A 19,641-nucleotide genomic window follows, 5' to 3' on the forward strand; every position below is an offset into this window, starting at 1 on the left:
CAGTATTTTTTTAAACATATGAGTTTATTCATTATGTAACTTTATACCACACTTTTTAATTTAATCTTTTAATATAAGCATTTCCTCATGACATTGGCAAATTAGAAATCGCAGTTAAGGGGCTCATCCCCTCCCTCCCCACCTGTAACATACTCACCCACCCAACTACACATCGTGTGTCCATCCAGCTCACCTACTGTCCATACATCATGGATTGAGGGCCTCCTCTGTGAGGACAAGCTTAGGTTCTAGGAAAATAGTAATCCCTGAGGCAGCCAGGGTCCCTGCCCAGAGGGAGGTGTCCTTATACAGTGGAGCCGAGCAGAAATAAACAGAGGAAGATACCAGATAGTGGGGTCTGTGGGCAAAGTATATGGGGCTGCAGTGGTGGTCCAGTCTCTTGTGGCTGTCCTGCATCAAGGAAGAGTACCCGTATCATGGGGACTGGATTTAAACACAGAATCGGGAGTTTTCCTATGGGAAAGGCACCTCAGTAGGTGCTCAAGACTTGGACCCTCCCATGTAGGCTTAACTGAAGGGCTGTATGTTAAATGCGTACAGGTTGATTGTTGTTGAACTGGAATAGTCAGTCTGCGAAGGGGGCACTGAATTTGACCCGGCTGAGCCCACAGAGGAGGGCCGGGCTGCGAATGCAGGGTTCTCTGCCACTGGAAGTTAGGTGGTTACTTGGAACATCCCAGGCCACTGTTGGAGGCAGAGTGAATTTTAGAGGGGCTGCCTTCCACAGGCCACGTGACCTTGAGCCGACTCTTAGTTTTCCAGTCTCTAACTGAGGGGGTAGATGAGCTGGTTCTCTGAGGATCCTTCCAGCTCTTATCTATTTGAATTATAGGCACATTATCTGAAAACAGACACTGTAAAATTACCAGATTCGAAACAGTACTGGGTTATGAATCCTGGTGAAACACATGGGTAGTTTTTTTGTTTGTTTTTTCCCCAACAACTAGTTCTTCTGGTGAATTGCTAAGGAAGCTGTGAGGGACACAAGACTTGCCTCTGCTCCAGCCATGCTATTTCTTGGTGGCACCTACCTATAGCTCTGGCCGTCTGGTTTGCAAGGAAGCTTTGTAAATTTTCTAGTCCGGTGATGGGAAGTGAACTCACTGCCACGAATTTCATGCTCCAAAGGCTGGAATGGCACATTAAGGAAGATTTACCCTTGCTTTACCTCCCAGTGTGAACTTGTGAGCAGGCCATAGTTTAAACAACACATGAGTATCAACAGCTGTGGGAAAAACCAGCTGTGTGGATGTCAGCATGAGTTTCCAAGACACTGATTAGATGTCTCAGTCCAGAATTTTGTTTTAATGCTAATGTCTCATCTCCAGAGTAAGACACACACCAGTGTGTTTCCCTGGGAAGATAGGGAGGGATGATGACAGGCACTGCTCTTTGGTTACTGTGCTAGTGTGACTTACCCTTCTGTTCGTCAGGCGTCTGCGGGGTCAGCGTTTGTGCGGCATGGTGGGGGCTTGGCGGTGAGTTATCTCAAAGCTAGAAAGCCATGCGTCACCCTCCATAGAAAACGCTGGCAGGCATACAGCTTCGCAAGCAGGCAGCCATGGGTTATGTGCATGTTGGGCTGAGCACTGCGGTGCGGGGGGCAAGAGTGCTGCAGCCTGACTGATGTGGTTTGAAGCCTGGCAGCATTGATGCTTCCTGGCTGTGTGATCTGGGGCAAGTTACTTGAGCTCTCTGAGCCTCCGTTTCCCCATCTATAAATCCGAACAATAATTGAGTGTTGTCAACATTAAATAGGAGATCACGTGTTAGTTTCTTGTCACCAGAATAATGACTTCTGTTGGAGGTGGTGGTGGACCGGCATGGGGTCATGTTTGTAACACCTAACGTATGCTGTGTTCATCAAGTGACAGGCCCACCATACGTACATGACAGACACTGTTCTTAGCTCTCCTAAATACATTAGCTCAGCTGGATAATGTGATCATTCATGTTAACTCAGGTGGGTACTATTATTATCATTTTATTGATGAGCAAACAGAGAGTTAAGTAACTTGCCTGAAGTCAGAGAGCTAGTGAGTGATGGATGTGGAATTTGAACCCAGGCAGCTGGCTCTAGCGTCCTTGTTCTTAACCACTACTCTATACAGTCTCACTGAAATAATAAGAGCTACTCAGAGAGCTTCCTGTAGGTCAGGAAACATTCCAAGCACTTTCTATAGATTGACTAATTTAACCCTCACAACAAACCATCTGAAGTGGTTGCTGTTATTCTCCCCATTTTATAGATGAGGAAACTGAGGTACCTAGAAAGGGGTGAGAATGTGAATGGAGTTCACATCTCATTAGCTGTGTGATTTAAGACAGGGAAGCTGATGTCTCAAGCCTCAGGGTTGCTGCGACGTAACAGGTGACTGATGACAAGCACTGCCCGCAGACCCGGCTGTGGTGAGACCTTCTCTGGAGGGTGGCTCTTTAATTATTAGTGAGAGGGCCTTGCTCATGGACCCCAGCTTTGTTCCTTGTCTTGAACTGCTCCTGGTAGCTGGGACGAGGCCAAGAGCTCTTGGCTTCTTGGGGAAAGAGGTCTTTGAGGAGATGTCTTCACCCCCAGCTTGGCTGCTGTGGCACCAGGGCATAGCTTGACCCCCACGCCAGTTGCTGTGTCTGGCCTCGAAGGTGACAGTTCTGCCCCTGGGGAAGTGAATACACGGAACCTGTCCCAGCCATTTGGGGGCAAACCGTCTAATAAGCCTGAGTCTCAGTTTCCCTAGCTGCAAAACGGAGTGAGTATGGGATCAAAGCACGTGACTAAAAGCACCAAATCCAGAAAACGTATATTTTCACAATGTGGAATAAGCAAGTCTGGCCACTGTTTTACATACTGAACATGTGGAACTTTGCAAGGCACTTTCTCAGCAGCCAGTTCCTATTGTTGGCTATTTGAGCTGTGCCTCGTTTCTCCCTCTGAAACAACACTGGGAGCTGTGTTCTGGTCGTTTAGCCCGTGTTCATGGGATTTTTTTTTTTTGTCAAATTAATTATTGTAAGCATGAAGTTCTGGGTCATTTTAAGTTTCTTGGAAAATGCTGCCTAATTGCTGCCAAATTATCCTGTGGGAACGTTGTTCCAATTTATACATTCACAATTGTGAAGCACAATGTCTGCTTCTCCTCATTCTTACCCACACTGGGTATGACCATGTAAAATTTGCCAATTTGAGAGGCAAATGTGCTATTTATTTAAATTTCCATTTTGCTAGTTACTAAGGAGGGTAAACATTTTTTGGTTGTTTTTTGGCTGTTTGGATTTCTTCTTTGGTGAACTGTCTATGTTATGGCAAAACATTTCAGCTTTCTTTTATTAAAAAAGCTATTTTCTGGGGACTTCCCTGGCGGTCCAGTGGTTGGGACTCTGAGCTTCCACTGCAGGGGGCACGGGTTCAATCCCTGGTTGGGGAACTGGGATCCCGCGTGCCACATGGCCAAAAAAAAAAAGCTATTTTAAAAAAAAAAAAAATTTATTTAATTTATTTTTGGCTCTGTTGGGTCTTCGTTGCTGTGCACGGGCTTTCTCTAGTTGCAGCAAGCGGGGGCTACTCTTCGTTGCAGCACGCGGGCTTCTCATTGCAGTGGCTTCTCTTGTTGTGGAGCACGGGCTGTAGAGCGCAGGCTCAGTGGTTGTGGTCCACGGGCTTAGTTCCTCCGTGGCATGTGGGATCTTCCCGGACCAGGGGTTGAACCCGTGTTCCCTGCATTGGCAGATGGATTCTTAACCACTGCACCACCAGAGAAGTCCAAAAAAGCTATTTTATGATTACAAAATTTATTTTATACATATCATAAAAGTTCAGCTAGTGTAGGAGTGTGTAACATGACAAGTGCAGGTTCCCTGGATCAGTCCTAACCCTGAGAAATCACCACTGCTGACAGTGTGGACCTTATTTTTTTCAGAATTTTCTAGAAATTTTTGAATGCCACCATTTCACCTTAAAGATTTCCGAAGGTTCATACATGGCTTTTGTATCATGAAAGGTGTTTTGCTGAGTGGCATTTTTCTTGAATAAAGGTAGCATGTTTATTTTGATGAATCGATATTTTCAGAGAAGCCATGTGGCCTAGAGGGAAGGGTACTGAATTTGGGGTCCCCACCGACCACTATCATGTCTCCCTGGGCTCAGCTGTGTGTGTGTGATCTGTTGGCCTTGTCCAGCCCTCGGGTCAGTGCCTCTGTGCTACCGACAGGAGTGCTTTCTGTTTTGAATGTCAGTCTGCTGAGCTGTAAAGGCAGCAGCAAGAGGATGAGGGCTCCTGATCTTCTGCCAGCACCAGCGCTGAACCAGTGCATGGTGACAATAGTTAATAATAGCCATCAATAACAGCCAGCATTTCTCCTTTTTTTTTTTTTTTTTTGTGAGTGTCAATACTTCATTTTGGTGTGAAGACGGGAAGCTGGAAAATACACTGTATTTAAAATTTTCTTGGTTCCCCCTCACATTGTGGAAACCCCTTCCCCCCAGAGCTAATCTGTTCAAACTCAAATACTTAAAAATTACAGTAGCAAAACAAAAGCACAGAAAAAAGAAAACCAGATGGAGAAGGTAGCCAGGCTAGTAGTGTCACTTGGTGTGGACGACTGAGGTGCTGAACAGGAGCTTCTGTTTCTGTTTTTTTCTTGTCTTTCCTCCTTTCTCTTTAGAGAGGGGATCGAAGTAGCTGGCCTGTCTACTTAGACCTCACAACAACTCTATAAAGTGTAAAATCTGATATGATCCCTGTTTTTCATACCTAAGACATGGGTTCCTAGAGACCAAATCATTTGCTTAGGGTGCGCAGCTAGCAAGTGCCAGAGCCAGAACTCAAACGTAGCCCTGCCAGGCACTGAGGCCCCTTGAGTGGTTAACCTCCCGCTCTGCAGTTCTGCAAAGCCTCATGAATCCCATCTCCCTGTCGGCCTTTATACATATTAGTCTGGTCCAAAAGTATCCAGGGATGTGGGGAACTCCCAGTAGGTTCTCAGTTTTGTAAAGTCTTGAGCAAGTTGGAAGCAGGTAAAAAGATGAATTCAGGGGCTGCATCCCTGAGTCTGGGTTCTGGAGCGAGGTGGGGAGAGCATCTTTGCCTGGGTGACAATGTGCGGTTGCCATGGCAGCAGCTATGGCAACACTGATGCAAGTGGCAGCCCTGTTCCCACTGGAGCCCAGCTGGTAAGCTGGAAGACGAGGTGCCCAAGAGAATGGGCTGGGGGCTTGCTCTGCCCTATGCTTCAGACGGACCATGTTTGATAGAAATAATTAATAAATAGCATATAACTGATAAACGTGGTTAATTTTTCTCTCCCAGTTTATGGCTCTTGTGGATTAGGTGGCCAGAAAATCCTTACACAAGTTGGCGGGACTCAGGGGCTGAGAGCAAGCATCCTGGAATCAGGCTATCTGGTCCTGACCTCTAGTAACTGTGGGGCATTTCCAAGTCTAACTTCTCAGTGCCTCAGCCTTCTCTTCTGTTATGGCCATTATTTCTCAGGGTCCCCATGAAAATGAAATGAATTAATCCACATAAAAAGGCACAACACCATTATTATTATTATTATTATTATTATTATTATTAAATTAGTAATAATAGTTCCTTCTCTTACTCAGAATTCTCTTACTCTGAGGAATTCTCTTACTCAGAATTATCCCCTCTTATCCGGAATTTTGGGGGTGGCTTGCTGTTTGTCATAGTGATGAAATAATCTCACTTTGAACGGTGCCCTTGGCATTACCTTTCCTTTTCCTGCACGTATGCTATAACGAGTCTGACGTGGTCCCAACCCGCACCACCATATTTCACTGACAGTTTGGGAATAAACATGTTTTTATGTGTGGCCCCAGTCACTGCCAAAAACAGCATGTATGGAGTTTCTAATTACCTTGGAGACTGTGGTAGGTCCTGTATCAGAGAGTCAATAAACTGTTTTAAGCGATGCTGGCTAATTTAAGAATTTTGGGTGTTTTTGGAGTTAGAATCAACAGAACATTTGTAAGAGATGCCCATTTCTGAGGACTCATTTTTTTTTTTTTTTTTTTTTTTTGAGGACTCATTTTTAAGGTTGTGATCTTCAATTTGGAGGTGTTGGGCCACCTATATACTGATTTATTAGCTTCTGATCAATATATTATTGAAAAAAGTGTGAAGACTTTCTTCTGCTCCTCTCTGGGCCAAAAGCCCTCATGGAGCCCCTGTCTGAGAGGAACTGGGAAAATAAGGTGTCTGTAAATATAATTTTTGAGTTAGAGCTTTCCAAGATTTGAAAAACATGAATTTATCTCCCTCCCTTTTGTTTCTTGTTTGTGTATGGTTTGCCAGAACAATTCCAAAGGCTTTTCTTAATTTTCTTAAGGCAAAAATTGGAAAGATAGTTCAAGGTGATTTTTTTAAACATGCCTTCTAAGGATTGTTTATTTGATCCAAATCCATTTAAAACATTAAGAAAACTCAGCCATTAAATTTTTTAAACTAAAGCTATACTTTTATCAAAGTATAACGTGCACACAGTAAAGTGTACCAAATAGTCTGCATGGATTTTTATTTGCAGATGTAGAGGAACTAATAAATAAGACTAATCTCTGATTTATTATTATTATTAAAGTCCAGTTGCATTTCATGTAAAGAGGAGCCAACCCTGTAACACTGGATCTGAATCTGGTGCTAGTAAGCATTTTAGTCTCCATCTCCTTTCCTCTGTTGTCACTGCTTCTGCAATGGTTTTAACATCTGTTTCTCTGTTCATGTTCTCTGGGGCCTGACTGACTGGGTTTGGATCCTGGCTCTACCCCTACTAGTTGTGTGATTTTGGACAAGTCAGTTAACCTCTCTGAGCTTCAGTTTCCTTATCTGTAAAGTGAAAATAATAAAAGTACCTACTTATAAAATTGTTTTGAGGATTAAATGAGTTAATATTTATTAAGCACTTAGAACAGTGTCTGGCACGTAATAAGCATTTTTTTTTAAGTGAACCCTTAAAAATGTCATCTCCATGACCGAGAGATTGAGGATTGTCCTTGTCCATAAGGCAGAGGCCAATGGTGCTGATAAATTGATGACCGTGACTTGATTCCACATCCTTGGAGTTGAGGGGCCAGGGGCTCTCATCAGTGGAGAGCTCCAGTTTCCCGTTTCAGACAAGGGGGGTGCTCTCAGTGTTGGCTCATGGGAAGGTAGAGCACGTACAAGGAGTCCTGGTTAGAAAAACACACACTCGGTAAAGAACAGTCTCTCCCCAGGCAAAACTTTAGAAAAACAACAATCTGCTGCTCCTTGATTAAAGGGTAGAAAACTAATTATCCTTTCCGGAGGGACGTGAGGCTGCTCTCTGCCGGGCTGTGACCTGGAGGTGCAGGATGTGGATTTCCTTAGGATGTAATGAAGCCTTTCCCATTGAAAATGTGCCATAATTTAGATGGATGCAGGCAGGAAGAGGGAGAATGATCCCCTTGCTTCTAAAAGCAACCCCTGAACACTTTAGAAACATCATTCGCAGGTCAGTACTTCGAGAATATGAAAAAACAATTTTCTTAAATTGGATTTGCAAAAGACCTCTGTTACAAAGCGTCCCTTCAGAAATACTCTGTAATTTCTTCTAATTAGACCAGCTTATAATTAGCTTGAATATTTGAAATTCGGTGCTGCCAATGAGAAGTCATCCGTGAACTGATGACGTGGACCAGAATGCCAGTGAGGAGTAACTGGGAAACATGTTACTTTTGTGCTGAATAAATGCCAAGTAGTATTAATTCTAGTTTCTTTAGTCAAAGGAGGAGACTGAAACATTCCATCTTGGGATAATTTGTGTATGCGTTTTCTCACTGTCTTCCGTACCATCCTGTTAGGGATGGGAAGCTCCTGTTGACCTGTACTGTTTGGCTGGAGATGTCAAGAAAGTTCAAAAAAGTCTTCCAAATATTTATTGAGCATCTACCGTGTGCCGGGTGTCCAGAGGTTGGGAATGAGGCATTAAAAAGACAGGAGTGTCTGCCCTCAGGGAGCTCACATTTTAATGGCTCAGCGGACTAGGCAGTACCTAAGGTCCTTGTCAACTTATATTTTCTACGAACAATGCTTCTAGATAATCTGTAGACATATCCCTCTCAGCTCTCGTCCTCCAGGTCCACTCGCTTGCTCTTATCAAGTCACCAGGGACCTCTGCTTTGCCAAATTCAGTGGGCATTTCTCCTTCCCCTACTTAGTGACATAGTAGAGCACCCCCTCCTCTAAACACTTTCTTCGCCGGCCTCCGGGATGCCCCCTCTCACCTTGTCAGGGCTCCTCTTCTGTCTAAAGGCTGATGACTCTTGAACACAATCTCCAGTTTCTTAAATCCACCTGCAGACTCCACATCTCCATTTGGAGATCCATACCAGTGCACGTGTGGCATTTCAAACGTGATATGTCTGATCTTGATTTTTGTCCCCAAATCTGCTGCTCCGGTAAGTCTTCTCCACCCTGCCAGCTGCTCATGCTAAAATCCTTAGAGCATCCTTTACTTCTCTTTTATTTTACCTTCTGTATCCAATCCACCAGCAAATCCCATTACCCTACCTTCAAATATGTACATAACTCCACCACTGCTCACCACCTCCGCTGCCACCATCTTGGTCCAAGTCCCTGCTGTCCCTCACTTGGCCACCCTCACCTCCTCCCTGCCCTTTGTCTTGTCCCTTCAGCTGTTTTCCCCACGCAGCATTGAGAACAGTCCTTTTAAAAGTTAGACCATGTTTCTTTGCTCAGAATCCTTCTGTGGTCTCCCATCTCATTCAGACTAAAATCCAGAGACCTTGCAATAATCTGTAAGACCTTTGCCATCTGGTTCCTGCTCCCTCTGTGGCTTTCTCTGCTCTTTGCTCCCACTCCAGCTGTACTACCCTTGCTGCCCCTCAGCCATGCCCCAGGAACTTTGCATATGCTGTCCTGTCCACCTAAGACATTCTCCCCCCTCTTCCAGGTTCTGTTCAAACATCACTTTCTTGGGGAAGCCTGCCCTGGGCACTCCATATAAAATAGCAGCTACTCCCACCGTCCCTATTCTCCTACCCTCCATAGGTTTTCTCCGTAGAATTTATCAACTCCTGACATAAGCTCCCAAAGAACAGGGACTATGTTTTTCTCTGTAGTATCCCTTATGCCTACAACAATGCCTGGCACATAGTAGATACTGGGCAAATATTTAGAGCTAACATTTATTAAGTGCTCAGTGTGAGCCAGGTAGCATGCAAAGCACTTTACTCCTCATGGCGACCCTATGAAGTCTAAGTCTCATCATGTCTGTTTTAAGTTGGAAACTCAGGCTTGAGGAAGTTCCCTAAGTTGCCCAAGTTTACATGGTGGACTTGGGCTTGAACCCAGGTCTTGGAGGCTGCAGAGCCCATGCTCTGACCACCTTATGTTCCTGCTGTCTCTTTTTGGTAGCCTTACATTGTTCTAAAAAGGTTTATGGTAGCTGCTTGACACATGGAAATGTGAATGAACAACATGTGGACTTGAAATGTGGAAATAAATGGGAGCCTTGGTGTATTTGGCATGATGGGATGGTGTCTCTTAGGATGTTTGGAGTTTTAGTTTGCTGGGAGCAGTTATGGCATTTTGTAGGTACTTTTTCCTGGATAAGGAGATAGCAAGTGAACCTTAGGGGGGTTAGGAAGGTGAAAATCACATATAATCCAAGTGCTCTTAAATGCCCTGGGGAAGGTGTCACGCTGGAGCCTGACCTGCCCTTACGACCAGTGTTCCTGCCAGTTCTGTTCATTTGGACAGTTCTGGCCCGAGGAGCTGGCTGGAATTTGAAGATCTTTTGTTCAGAAAGTGCCTATCACGATCCAGCTCAGCCTGAGAGAGGCCTGGGGGAGGAGAGAAGACTGCGATGGAGGCATATCCACAGCCCCGTGCCAGGCTTCCCTGGGGGTCCATATCCAGTGCACAGAAGGCCACACGAGATGCCCTCAACTATGGAACTTCTCTCTCTCTCTGTCCCTTAAGTGCATGTGGTTGTATTCATGTTCTGTCAGTGTGTATATAAGGCTATTCTGTGATACTGTTGACCACAGAACTCCTGAGGGCAAGCATTCATTCTTCAGCTATTTAATAAGATCCACGGGACTTCTCTGGTGGCGCAGTGGTTAGGACTCTGAGCTCCCAATGCGGGGGGCCCAGGTTCGATCTCTGGTCAGGGAACTAGATCCCACATGCATGCCACAAATAAGAGTTCACATGCTGCAACCAAGGAGCTGGCAAGCCGCAACTAAGGAGCCCTCAAGCCGCAACTAAGGAGCACACCTGCTGCAACTAAGGAGCATGCCTGCCACAACCAAGACCCGGCGCAACCAGATAAATAAAATAAATATAAATAAGATCCTACTAAGTGCAGGGAGTGTAGAGACAGCAGTGAATCCAAATCACATAGTCTCTGGTCTTCCAGCTCATCACCCAGAAGGAGGATAACTCTTAAAGTGCACCTTTTGTGTACCAGGCACTAAGAGCTTTACGTATGTTTGAAATTCCCTGGCGGTCCAGTGGTTAAGACTCTGTACTTCCACTACAGGGGGCACGGGTTTGATCCCTGGTTGGGGAACTAAGATCCCCGCATGCCGCATGCCACGGCCAAAAAAAAAAAAAAAAAAAAAAGAGCTTTACATATGTTAACTCACTTAATCCTCACAACAGCGCTATAAGGGAATCCTGTTATTACCTCCATTTTACAGAAGGGGGGAGTAGGAACAGAGAGGTTAAGTCACTTGTCCAGTGTCACACAGCTGGTGAATGGCAGAGCTGGCTCCAGCATCTGTGCTCTTAACCAATGTGCCCAACTGCCCCTTCATGGCACCACCTGAGAATCCCTGAAACTTACCAATGGGAGTTCTTCTGGAAGGTTGTACCTGTGAAAAGTCCTAAAGATAAAAGCTTTGCAGGAAACTCAAGTGTAAAAAGAAACACAGCAGAATGGCTTGTGAGATGGGAGCAGAAGATGGAACGGGTGTTGCCGCAGAATATCTGAGCACAGAGACCTGGCTGGGAGTGGAGAGTGGGAGGAAGCACAGAAAGCCAGAGGCTGTGGGAATTTTTATCATTGTTGAATGATTCACGTAAATATGTGTCTCAGAAACAGGGACTTGTAGGGCTGATTTCTCACAGTACTGATAAAACTTCACATCTAAGCCATTTTTTGTCAATTCTTAAGCTGCACAGAATGCTCTCCTGGCTTCTATTTACATAATTCCCTTTTCTGGAATAGTTAATAGCATTTTACTTTGCATTATTATTTCATGAGAATTTTTTCCATGAGATATATATCTTATATTTTGCCTGAAAATATCTTTACTTTACCCTCACTTTTTAAAAAATTGTGGTAAACTACACATAACATAGTATTTATGATTTTAAGTGTATAATAATTCAGTGGCATTAAGTACATTCACAATGTTGTGCATCCATCACCATTGTCTAATTCCAGAACCTTTTTTATCACCCCAAAGGAAACTATGTACCCATTAAATAGTCATTCCCCATTCGCTCTCTTCCCCTAGCCCCTGGCCACCACTCGTCCACTTTCTGTCTCTATGGATTTGCCTATTCTGGGTGTTTCATGTAAATGGAATCATACAGTATGTGGCCTTTTGTGTCTGGCTTCTTTCACTTTGCATAATGTTTTCAAGGTTGTTGCATGCTGTAGCATGTATCAGTACTTTATTCTTTTTTGTGGTTGAATAATATTCCATTTTATGCATATATCACATTTTGTTTATCCATTTCGATTCATCATTTGATGAAATTTTATACCTTCTCAATATGGTTACTAGAGGATCAGCTAGGGAACTACAAATATAATAATTTCATGGGTTTAAAAAAATCACTTCAATCTCTTTTTTTAGTTAATTTTGGAATTAGTTTGGTTAGAGCAGTTCTCCATTATTTAGCAACAGATCATAGACATTTGTTTGGGATATGCTCCATTTGGGGAAGAATTTCATTTGTTGCTCCATTCAAGTAGCGATGTGACCTGAAGATCATCTCCACTGGTTTTTCTAGAGACTACGTCTCTAAAGCCTTTGTGAAATATTTTGCTCTTTTGAATGTTTTTGAATTCAGATGGATACAAAAATCTTTTTGGAGAATGTCTCACTTTTCATGTGGGTCTCAACTTACACATTTTGGTCACTAACTGCTGAGAGAGAGCAGTGGATTTTCAAAGTCTGAGGCTCTTTGAAACTGCAGGCTCTGTTTTTCTGTAACTGTGCTGTCCACGGTAGACACATGCCACCTGTCACTGCTGAGAACTTGAAACACTGCTAGTGCCAATTAAGGTGTGCTGCAAGGGTGAAATACTCAGTGGATTTTGAAGACTTAGTACAAAAAAATGTAAAATATCTCTAATTCTTTTTTCTGTTGATTACATGTTGAACTGATAATAATATCTGTATATATTGGGCTAAGTAAACTATATTATTAAAATTAAATGGGACTTCCCTCGTGGTGCAGTGGTTAAGAATCCACCTGCCAATGCAGGGGACGTGGGTTTGAGCCCTGGTCCGGGAAGATCCCACACGCCGTGGAGCAACTAAGCCCATGTGCCACAACTACTGGGCCTGTGCTCTAGAGCTTGCGAGCCACAACTGCTGAGCCCACGTGCCACAACTACTGAATCCCGTGCACCCTAGAGCCCGTGCGCCGCAACTACTGAGCCCACACACTGCAACTACTAAAGCCCGCGCGCTCTAGGGCCTGCGTGCCGCAACTACTGAGCCTGCATGCCACAACTTCTGAAGCCCGTGTGCCTAGAGCCCGTGCTCCGCAACAAGAGAAGCCACCACAATGAGAAGCCTGTGCACCACAACGAAGAGTAGCCCCTGCTCGCTGCAACTAGAGAAAGCCCGCGTGCAGCAATGAGGACCCAACGCAGCCAAAAAATAAAAATAAAAAATAAATTAAAAAAAAATTTTAAAAAACAAACAAAAAAATAAAGTTAAACTTACCTGCCTTTTTTCTTACCATTTTAATGTGACTCATAGAAATTTTAAATTACATACGTTGCTCACGTGCTATTTCTATTGAACAGTGAACACTGTTCTAAAAATAACTGGCAGATGGGTGGAAAATGGAAGAGAAATCTGAACAGACTTGACCTCTGTGCCTTCAGCATCTTAAAAGTGCCCCATGAGAGAGGCTGCCGTGGGTCTGGATGGCTCCAGGAGCCGCCCGGGTCTCTGCCTTCACTCTGGACCCCCTCGGCTGTCTTCTCTTTTCTCTAGCCAGACAGATCTTTCTAAAGGCAAATCTCATCATGTCACTCCCCACTTTATAACTTCGGTAGAGCTCCATTACCCCCAACCCCAGCCTTTAAGCCTCTGCCCTGGCCACCTGTTCAGCCTCATCTCATGCCTCTTTACCTCCTTCCCCGCCTGTCAAGTCCTTGTTATAAACATTATTATAATTTCCATTTTATGCACAATATGTTTCCATAGTAATGATTTAAAAGTACATAATGTAAAAGATAATGTCCATATTTATGCTCCCTCCCCCCCACCCCAGCTACATAATCAGTCACCGTCAACAGTTGGGCGTGTGCTCTTCCAGGGACCTCACTCTGCGCACACACAGCTGATTCTGTACGTGCATGTGCGCGCGCACGCATTTGTGTGTGTGTGTGTGTGAACCTAAATGAGTTTACATGTTGTGTCTTATTTCACATACTGAATTTTAAGGTCTCTGCTGGTGAGGATGTTAGTATACCTCATTATTTTTAATGGATGTCTGGTATTTTATTGTATAGCTTTGCCATGATTTATTCCTGTTTATTACTGGTTTTAGTTATAAAATATTTCACCCATATAGCAAAATATCAGCTATTATGATATTCACCTCTGTACCCCCCCATATAGATTTAATAAACAGTAACATTGTGCCCTATTGGCTTCAGAATTTTTATGTGAATAAATGAAACATTCCAGGCAGAGATTTTCTCCCCTCTCTGTCCCCAGAGAGAAGCTCTCTTCTGCAGTTGATACAGCCTCTTTATTTTACATTTTTACTACATGTGGCTATAAGCAGAGTGATATTTTGTGTATTCCTATATAGTATCATATCATATGCATATCTCCTGCAACTTGGATTTTCATTCTTTTTTCTTCCTTTTTTTTGAAGATTTTTCATTAATATATAGTTCTATGTGGTCTTCCATTGTTAAGAATGAATATAGCTTCATTTAATCCATTTCCTTATTTACAGACATTTCAGTTGTCATACTTTAATTCCAATTGTTCAAATGTGTCGTCTCTCCTTTATTTCTTAACTCTGGACTCTTTTTATCTTCTATAGAACAGTCTGTATAAGATTGGAATGATCTGTTGTTTTGAAGGTTTTGTAGAATTCATTAGCAAAACTGTCCGGCCTGGTGCTTTCTTTCTTTTTTTTTTTTTAATTAGTTATTGAGCTTTTTAGGTTTTCTATTTCTCCTTGAGATATTTTTGATAAGCTATATATTTTGAAGGAATATATGCAGTTTGTTTAAGTTTTCAAATGTAATGGCATCAAGTCACTGATAGCATTCTTTTGTCATTGACTTGATGTTGTGTCTGTAGTTCCGTGCCTCCATCTGTAATAGTATTTATCAGTGTTCTCCCCACCCCCTTTTAACTTGATCAGCTTTACCAGTTTTGTCTATTTGGTTAATCTTTTCAAAGATAAGTTTTTTTTACCTCCTGCACTTTGAGCATGCTTTTCCTGTGGCCTGGCCTACAGTTCCTTTTTCTCATCACCTGGCTGAGTCTTTCTTCTGGCTCCTTAATCCTTGATTGAGCCACTTGGGCACTCCCCGTGACCACTCTTTTTTTAAAAAAACACTTACCATGTTGTAATCTCTCTCTGTCTCTCTCAATTTTTGGTCTGGCTGCTCTTCTGCAAGCTCCACGAAAGCAGGAACTAGATCTGTTTTGTTCACCACTGCCTCTGTAACGTGTGGCACTGTGCCTGGTGTACAGTAAGTGCTCAGTAAATATTGGTGAAGAAATTAATGTGTGACCCCATTATACATAAAGAGGTACAGACCCATTCTCCAAGGGATGAGGGCTCTCTTTCCAGGTGCGTTCTCAATGGGACTGTTGCAAAAAGGAAGCAACTACTGCCAGCTGAGCATTCTGAGGTTCTGTGATTCTTTTTTCCCAGTATTTATCAGGAAGTAAAGAGCTGGACTTGCAGTCATGGCATGAGTAGAATGAAGCTGACATGACTCATTGAGCCACAGAAACATGGTACCGAGTGGTGCCTTTGTACTTTCATTTAAGAGAGAGACAAGCCAAAGTTATGAGACTTCCATTCTGCAAACTATCTCTTTCCAGTGAGCTTCTCCAGGAAGAATTGGGTCTTTACCTGGCTAAACACCTGCCAGTCAATCCTTGATTATGTACCAGAAACAGAAACTAAAACAACATTTAAGCAAAGGAAACCACCATATCTTAAGTGGTCCAACCAGAATAAAAATAACTGGCATTAATTTCTCCTATAAAGTGTAGCTGTTTGGTTTTCCTAGTAATACTACAGTTGTCTTCATGAAGAAAGAGAGAGAGGTAAAACAAAAGAAAAGAAATCCAAGGAAAGTTTTTTAGCAAGATGCTCTGGGTTGACAATTAAGATATTAAAATATTTACAACATATAAAACATGCTGACAAAGGTAGTAATCTTTGAAAAAGAAAAGGGGGGCAGGAAATGAGAAGGGGAAGGCGGGGCTCTTTTCAGGGTTACATCATGTTCATATTTAGGGCTATGTTGTTGTCACCTAACAAAATATTCATAGCACCTTAAAGCCTTTGTTTTATTTTACTTATATGTTTTCCAGTCTGTAAGAATTAGAGGTATATTTCATTGTCTCTCCAACATGAGCCTTGCCAATGATAATTATAAGTAATATCCCCTTTACTGGTTTAAAGAAGGCATTTTCTCAATAATAATGACAGCTAATTTGAGCAGCTATTAAGGGCCAGACTCTCTGCCAAACATTTGTATAGTACGTTATTATTTTTTTAATCAACCATCTTTTATTCCTTTTTACTTTTTTTATGGTACATTGATGTTTCAATTTTGTAAAAAAAGATTATTCTCTCCACTTTCCAGATGAGAAAATGGAGGCTCAAGGGGAGTAAAAAGTAGGTAGCCTGGTTGAAGTCCTCCAGCAAGAAAGGGAGGGAGGCACTCTGGGTGCCCCAAGTCGGTTCCACCCTGAACACCAGACTGTTAGCCCCCACGGTGCAGGCAGCAGACGCAACCTTAAACCTACACTCCTGGGAGATGCTGCGGAAATGGTCATCAACCCTCTTCTCAAGGCGCTGGGAAAGAGTCACACTTGTTTTCACGTGGTGGGAAAATACATCCTGTTGTTAACCCACTGAGCTTATTCTCTCTGATTCCAGCCACACACACACCTGAATCGGAGATCATTCCCTAAACGCACCTTGAATCCTGACTTTTCACTCTTGCTGTGGGCATTTCTCCATTTCTACTATGAGCTCTCCCGAGGGTGGAGAGTTTATAACTTTTCTTTCCAACCTTTCCTAAGGTTGTAACCTCCTTCCAGTCAAGAATCTGTGCCTCCTGTCTCGGCAGTTTCTCTCCTGCTGCTTGCCCAGCCCTGGCTCCCATCAGCTCCCCCGTGGAGGATGACCAGTCAGCGTTGCCCTTCTGACATCTGTGGATGGGCTGTGCTTCCCAACCACGTGTGTACACACCATGCACAGACCTGGCTCACTTAGGGGCCTGAGGACTGGACACACTGGATAACTGGATAACTCCTCCCAGCCCTGTCAGGAAGTCCAACTGCATATCTTTGTGTCTGAGAAACCTGTAGAACCAAGTGCCATTTTCTCCCTTGGACTTTTGCTGACAGTGCAAAGAAGTTGCTTCTAAAACAGAAGAAATATACCCAGGACTGATTGCCCCTCCTGTGATGAGGACCCGGCCTTCACAGGCTTCTGAGATGCTGTCCTTTATGCTGCCAGTTTCCCTCACAGGCTACCTGAAGGAGTCTTCTCAGGAGGGTGCATTTTACTCCCTGGAGCTGTCCTTCAAAACCACGTGGGTGGTAGTGTTTGGCTGGGGAGGACTTATGATGCCAGATTAGATAGTTAAAAGGAACTCCAGCCAGCGTGAATGATCTGGAAGCCTGGCAGGTGGTGGAACGCAGGGGTGGGGGAAGCACCAGTTAGAGACAGCCGTCTTCTAGATAGGTTTCCTGGCAGTTTCCCCAGCCAAGGGGGGTGCGACCGAGTTGCCCAAGAGTGCCCTGGATTGACAGACTTGCTCTGATGCTTTTTCTTTGCCTGTGAGGCCTCTTAGTGTGAGGCCCTGCTAAACTGGTGCCCCCCCACAGGGAACCCCCAGGCTGCATTCTTCCACATGCGTGGAAGCCCTGTTTGGTGGGGCTTCTCTCTATTTGAGAGGGGCTACATCCCCTGAATCTGGAGTCAGACATATCTGGGTATGAATCCCACCTTAGACACCTACCAGCTGTGTGACTTCTGGCATCTGGTTTAACCTCTCTGAGCCTCGGTTTAACCCATCTGTAAAATAGGGTAATGATAATATCCCCATTATACCATAATGTTATATGAAAACATATTATGATATAACGTTATTTATTTAAACGTATGTAATGCCATACATATAAATATATAAAATATGATCATGTATAACACCATTATAATGCTACCTATATATCATGTATTAACGTTAGAGTATAGCTAACATAATAACCCATCTAATTGTTATTCTCAGACTTAGGTTATGTAGGCAGAGTACTTAGAACAGCCCCTGGCACATCATGTAACTCAGTCACTGTTAATTATTGTGATTTTCATTTTCTGTGGCCTGCAACATACAAAACAGGGGCACATTGACTAGGAATGTTCTGGTACATGTTGTTGCTTCGGAAGCAACGAAGCTCATCAAATAATTCGGAGAGCAAAGCCCAATTATAACCTTGGAGGGGAGGGAGCGGTATCCAGGGAGAAGTATTGTTGAATTCTAAGTTTTGTTTTGTTTTTTTTTAAGGGAGAAATGTCTTTTCAGAAGAGCTTAGACCAACATGTTACTTAATAAGAGAAGAGTATTAAATCTAAATAACCACCCACGTTTTCTCTGTTTGTCTTGAGAAGTTATTAGCCTGGGTTTTTATTGTACATGTGGGTGAGGAGGAGGAGTAGGCAGAAGAAGGGGGTTGGGTATAAAGACACATCAGCAGGAGGGAGTTCCCCTCTGTTTTTGGTGAGTTGTCCCAGCTCTGCTGTGTCAATCCTGTGTCCCTGATTGAAGGCTGTCCTTGGAGCCAGGATTTGGAGGGGGGGAGGGGGGGTGGGCGGGAGGGTGGGCAGGTTGGGGGTGGTGGGCACCATGCTGACATCTGTTGAGAACTTAACAGTGACAGCACTGGAGTTAGAACCCTCATCTCATCTTGACTCTGTGTACAGGGTATTATTTCTCGTTTTGCACATAGGAATAGGAAAGCTCCAGAGCTTAAGCCTCGGGCTCAGGGTCCCACAGCTAATAAAACACCATGGGGTGTGAGATCAGACACCTGAGACCCGAATCCTGATTTCACCTGTGTGGTGATAGTTGAGTCACTTAATATCCTTAGGTGTCTGTTTTCTTATCTGTTAAATGGGTACAACAGTGAACCTCAGCTCCCAGTGGAGAGTCAGTGAGATTAACTACATAAAGTATTAGCATATGCTGTTTTAAATACTCAATACCTGTCAGCTGCTGCTATTATTATAGCTATGTTGTATTTTGTTTATTTATCTCTTACGCCTGGTAGAGTCAGTCCAGATTTTTATCAGGCCTGACATACTGCAAAGCCTGTGCAGTGGTCACTGCAAGCATCCTGCCTTGCATTCCTGCTGATTGTGGCAGGGAGGTCAAAGAAAAGGTGTGAGTATCATGTTAAACAACCAGCACCACCACCCTTTGGCACATCAGTGACTAAAACCTCAGGGCAAGTGCGAGGTGGACCTTTTTCAGAGATGTTTTTCAGTGAAGTGGTACTTCAAGCAAACATGACATTTGAATATCCATATTGACAGACATAGCATTTTGGGGAGGAGTAATTTACCACTCCATAAAAACACTGTAAGAGGTATCCTTGTGGGTATGTTGGCAGCTACAAAATTGGATTCACTTTACAAGACAGAAGTAAGGTGTTCCTGGTGTGTCTGGAGCCGCCCAGCCCCCTTGCTGCATCTTTCCTTTTCTGTACCGTTTACCTGCCGCTTGTGCAGATCCGACTTGAAGCTGCCTCCATCACATCTAAGGCTTTTGATTCGTGGGGAGAGATTAATAGGCGAGGAAGCCAGTTCTAACGTGTTAGGCAGCGGCTGCATGTCCTGTCAGTCGTCCCTTTAAAAGTTTGGAGCTCCAGTGTGGCCTGAGTGGAGGTGCAGGAACTCCCCAGCAAGTGAGCAACAAGGGAGGGTTCCAGGCTCTGCCGAAGCTACAGACATCACCTGATGGCATCCCTTTGGGAACTGCTTGTGTGTGAGAAATAAAGATCAAGATTGGAGTTTGGTCTGGCTTTTGGATCTCATCCAGGTTGAATTTTAGATTTTCTTTTATTTTTTTCTTTTATCTTTTAATTTTTGACTT

General features: G+C 43.7%; 1 protein-coding gene across 2 annotated transcripts in view; it reads left to right on the forward strand.

Moving 5' to 3' along the window:
* ARHGEF3 (Rho guanine nucleotide exchange factor 3) overlaps nt 1-19,641 on the forward strand; it is a 309,968-nt gene that overhangs the window by 85,531 nt on the left and 204,796 nt on the right. The gene's annotated exons all lie outside the window — the stretch shown is intronic.

Source organism: Balaenoptera acutorostrata, chromosome 10 (assembly GCF_949987535.1).
Source record: "Balaenoptera acutorostrata chromosome 10, mBalAcu1.1, whole genome shotgun sequence".
Lineage (NCBI taxonomy): Eukaryota > Metazoa > Chordata > Mammalia > Artiodactyla > Balaenopteridae > Balaenoptera > Balaenoptera acutorostrata.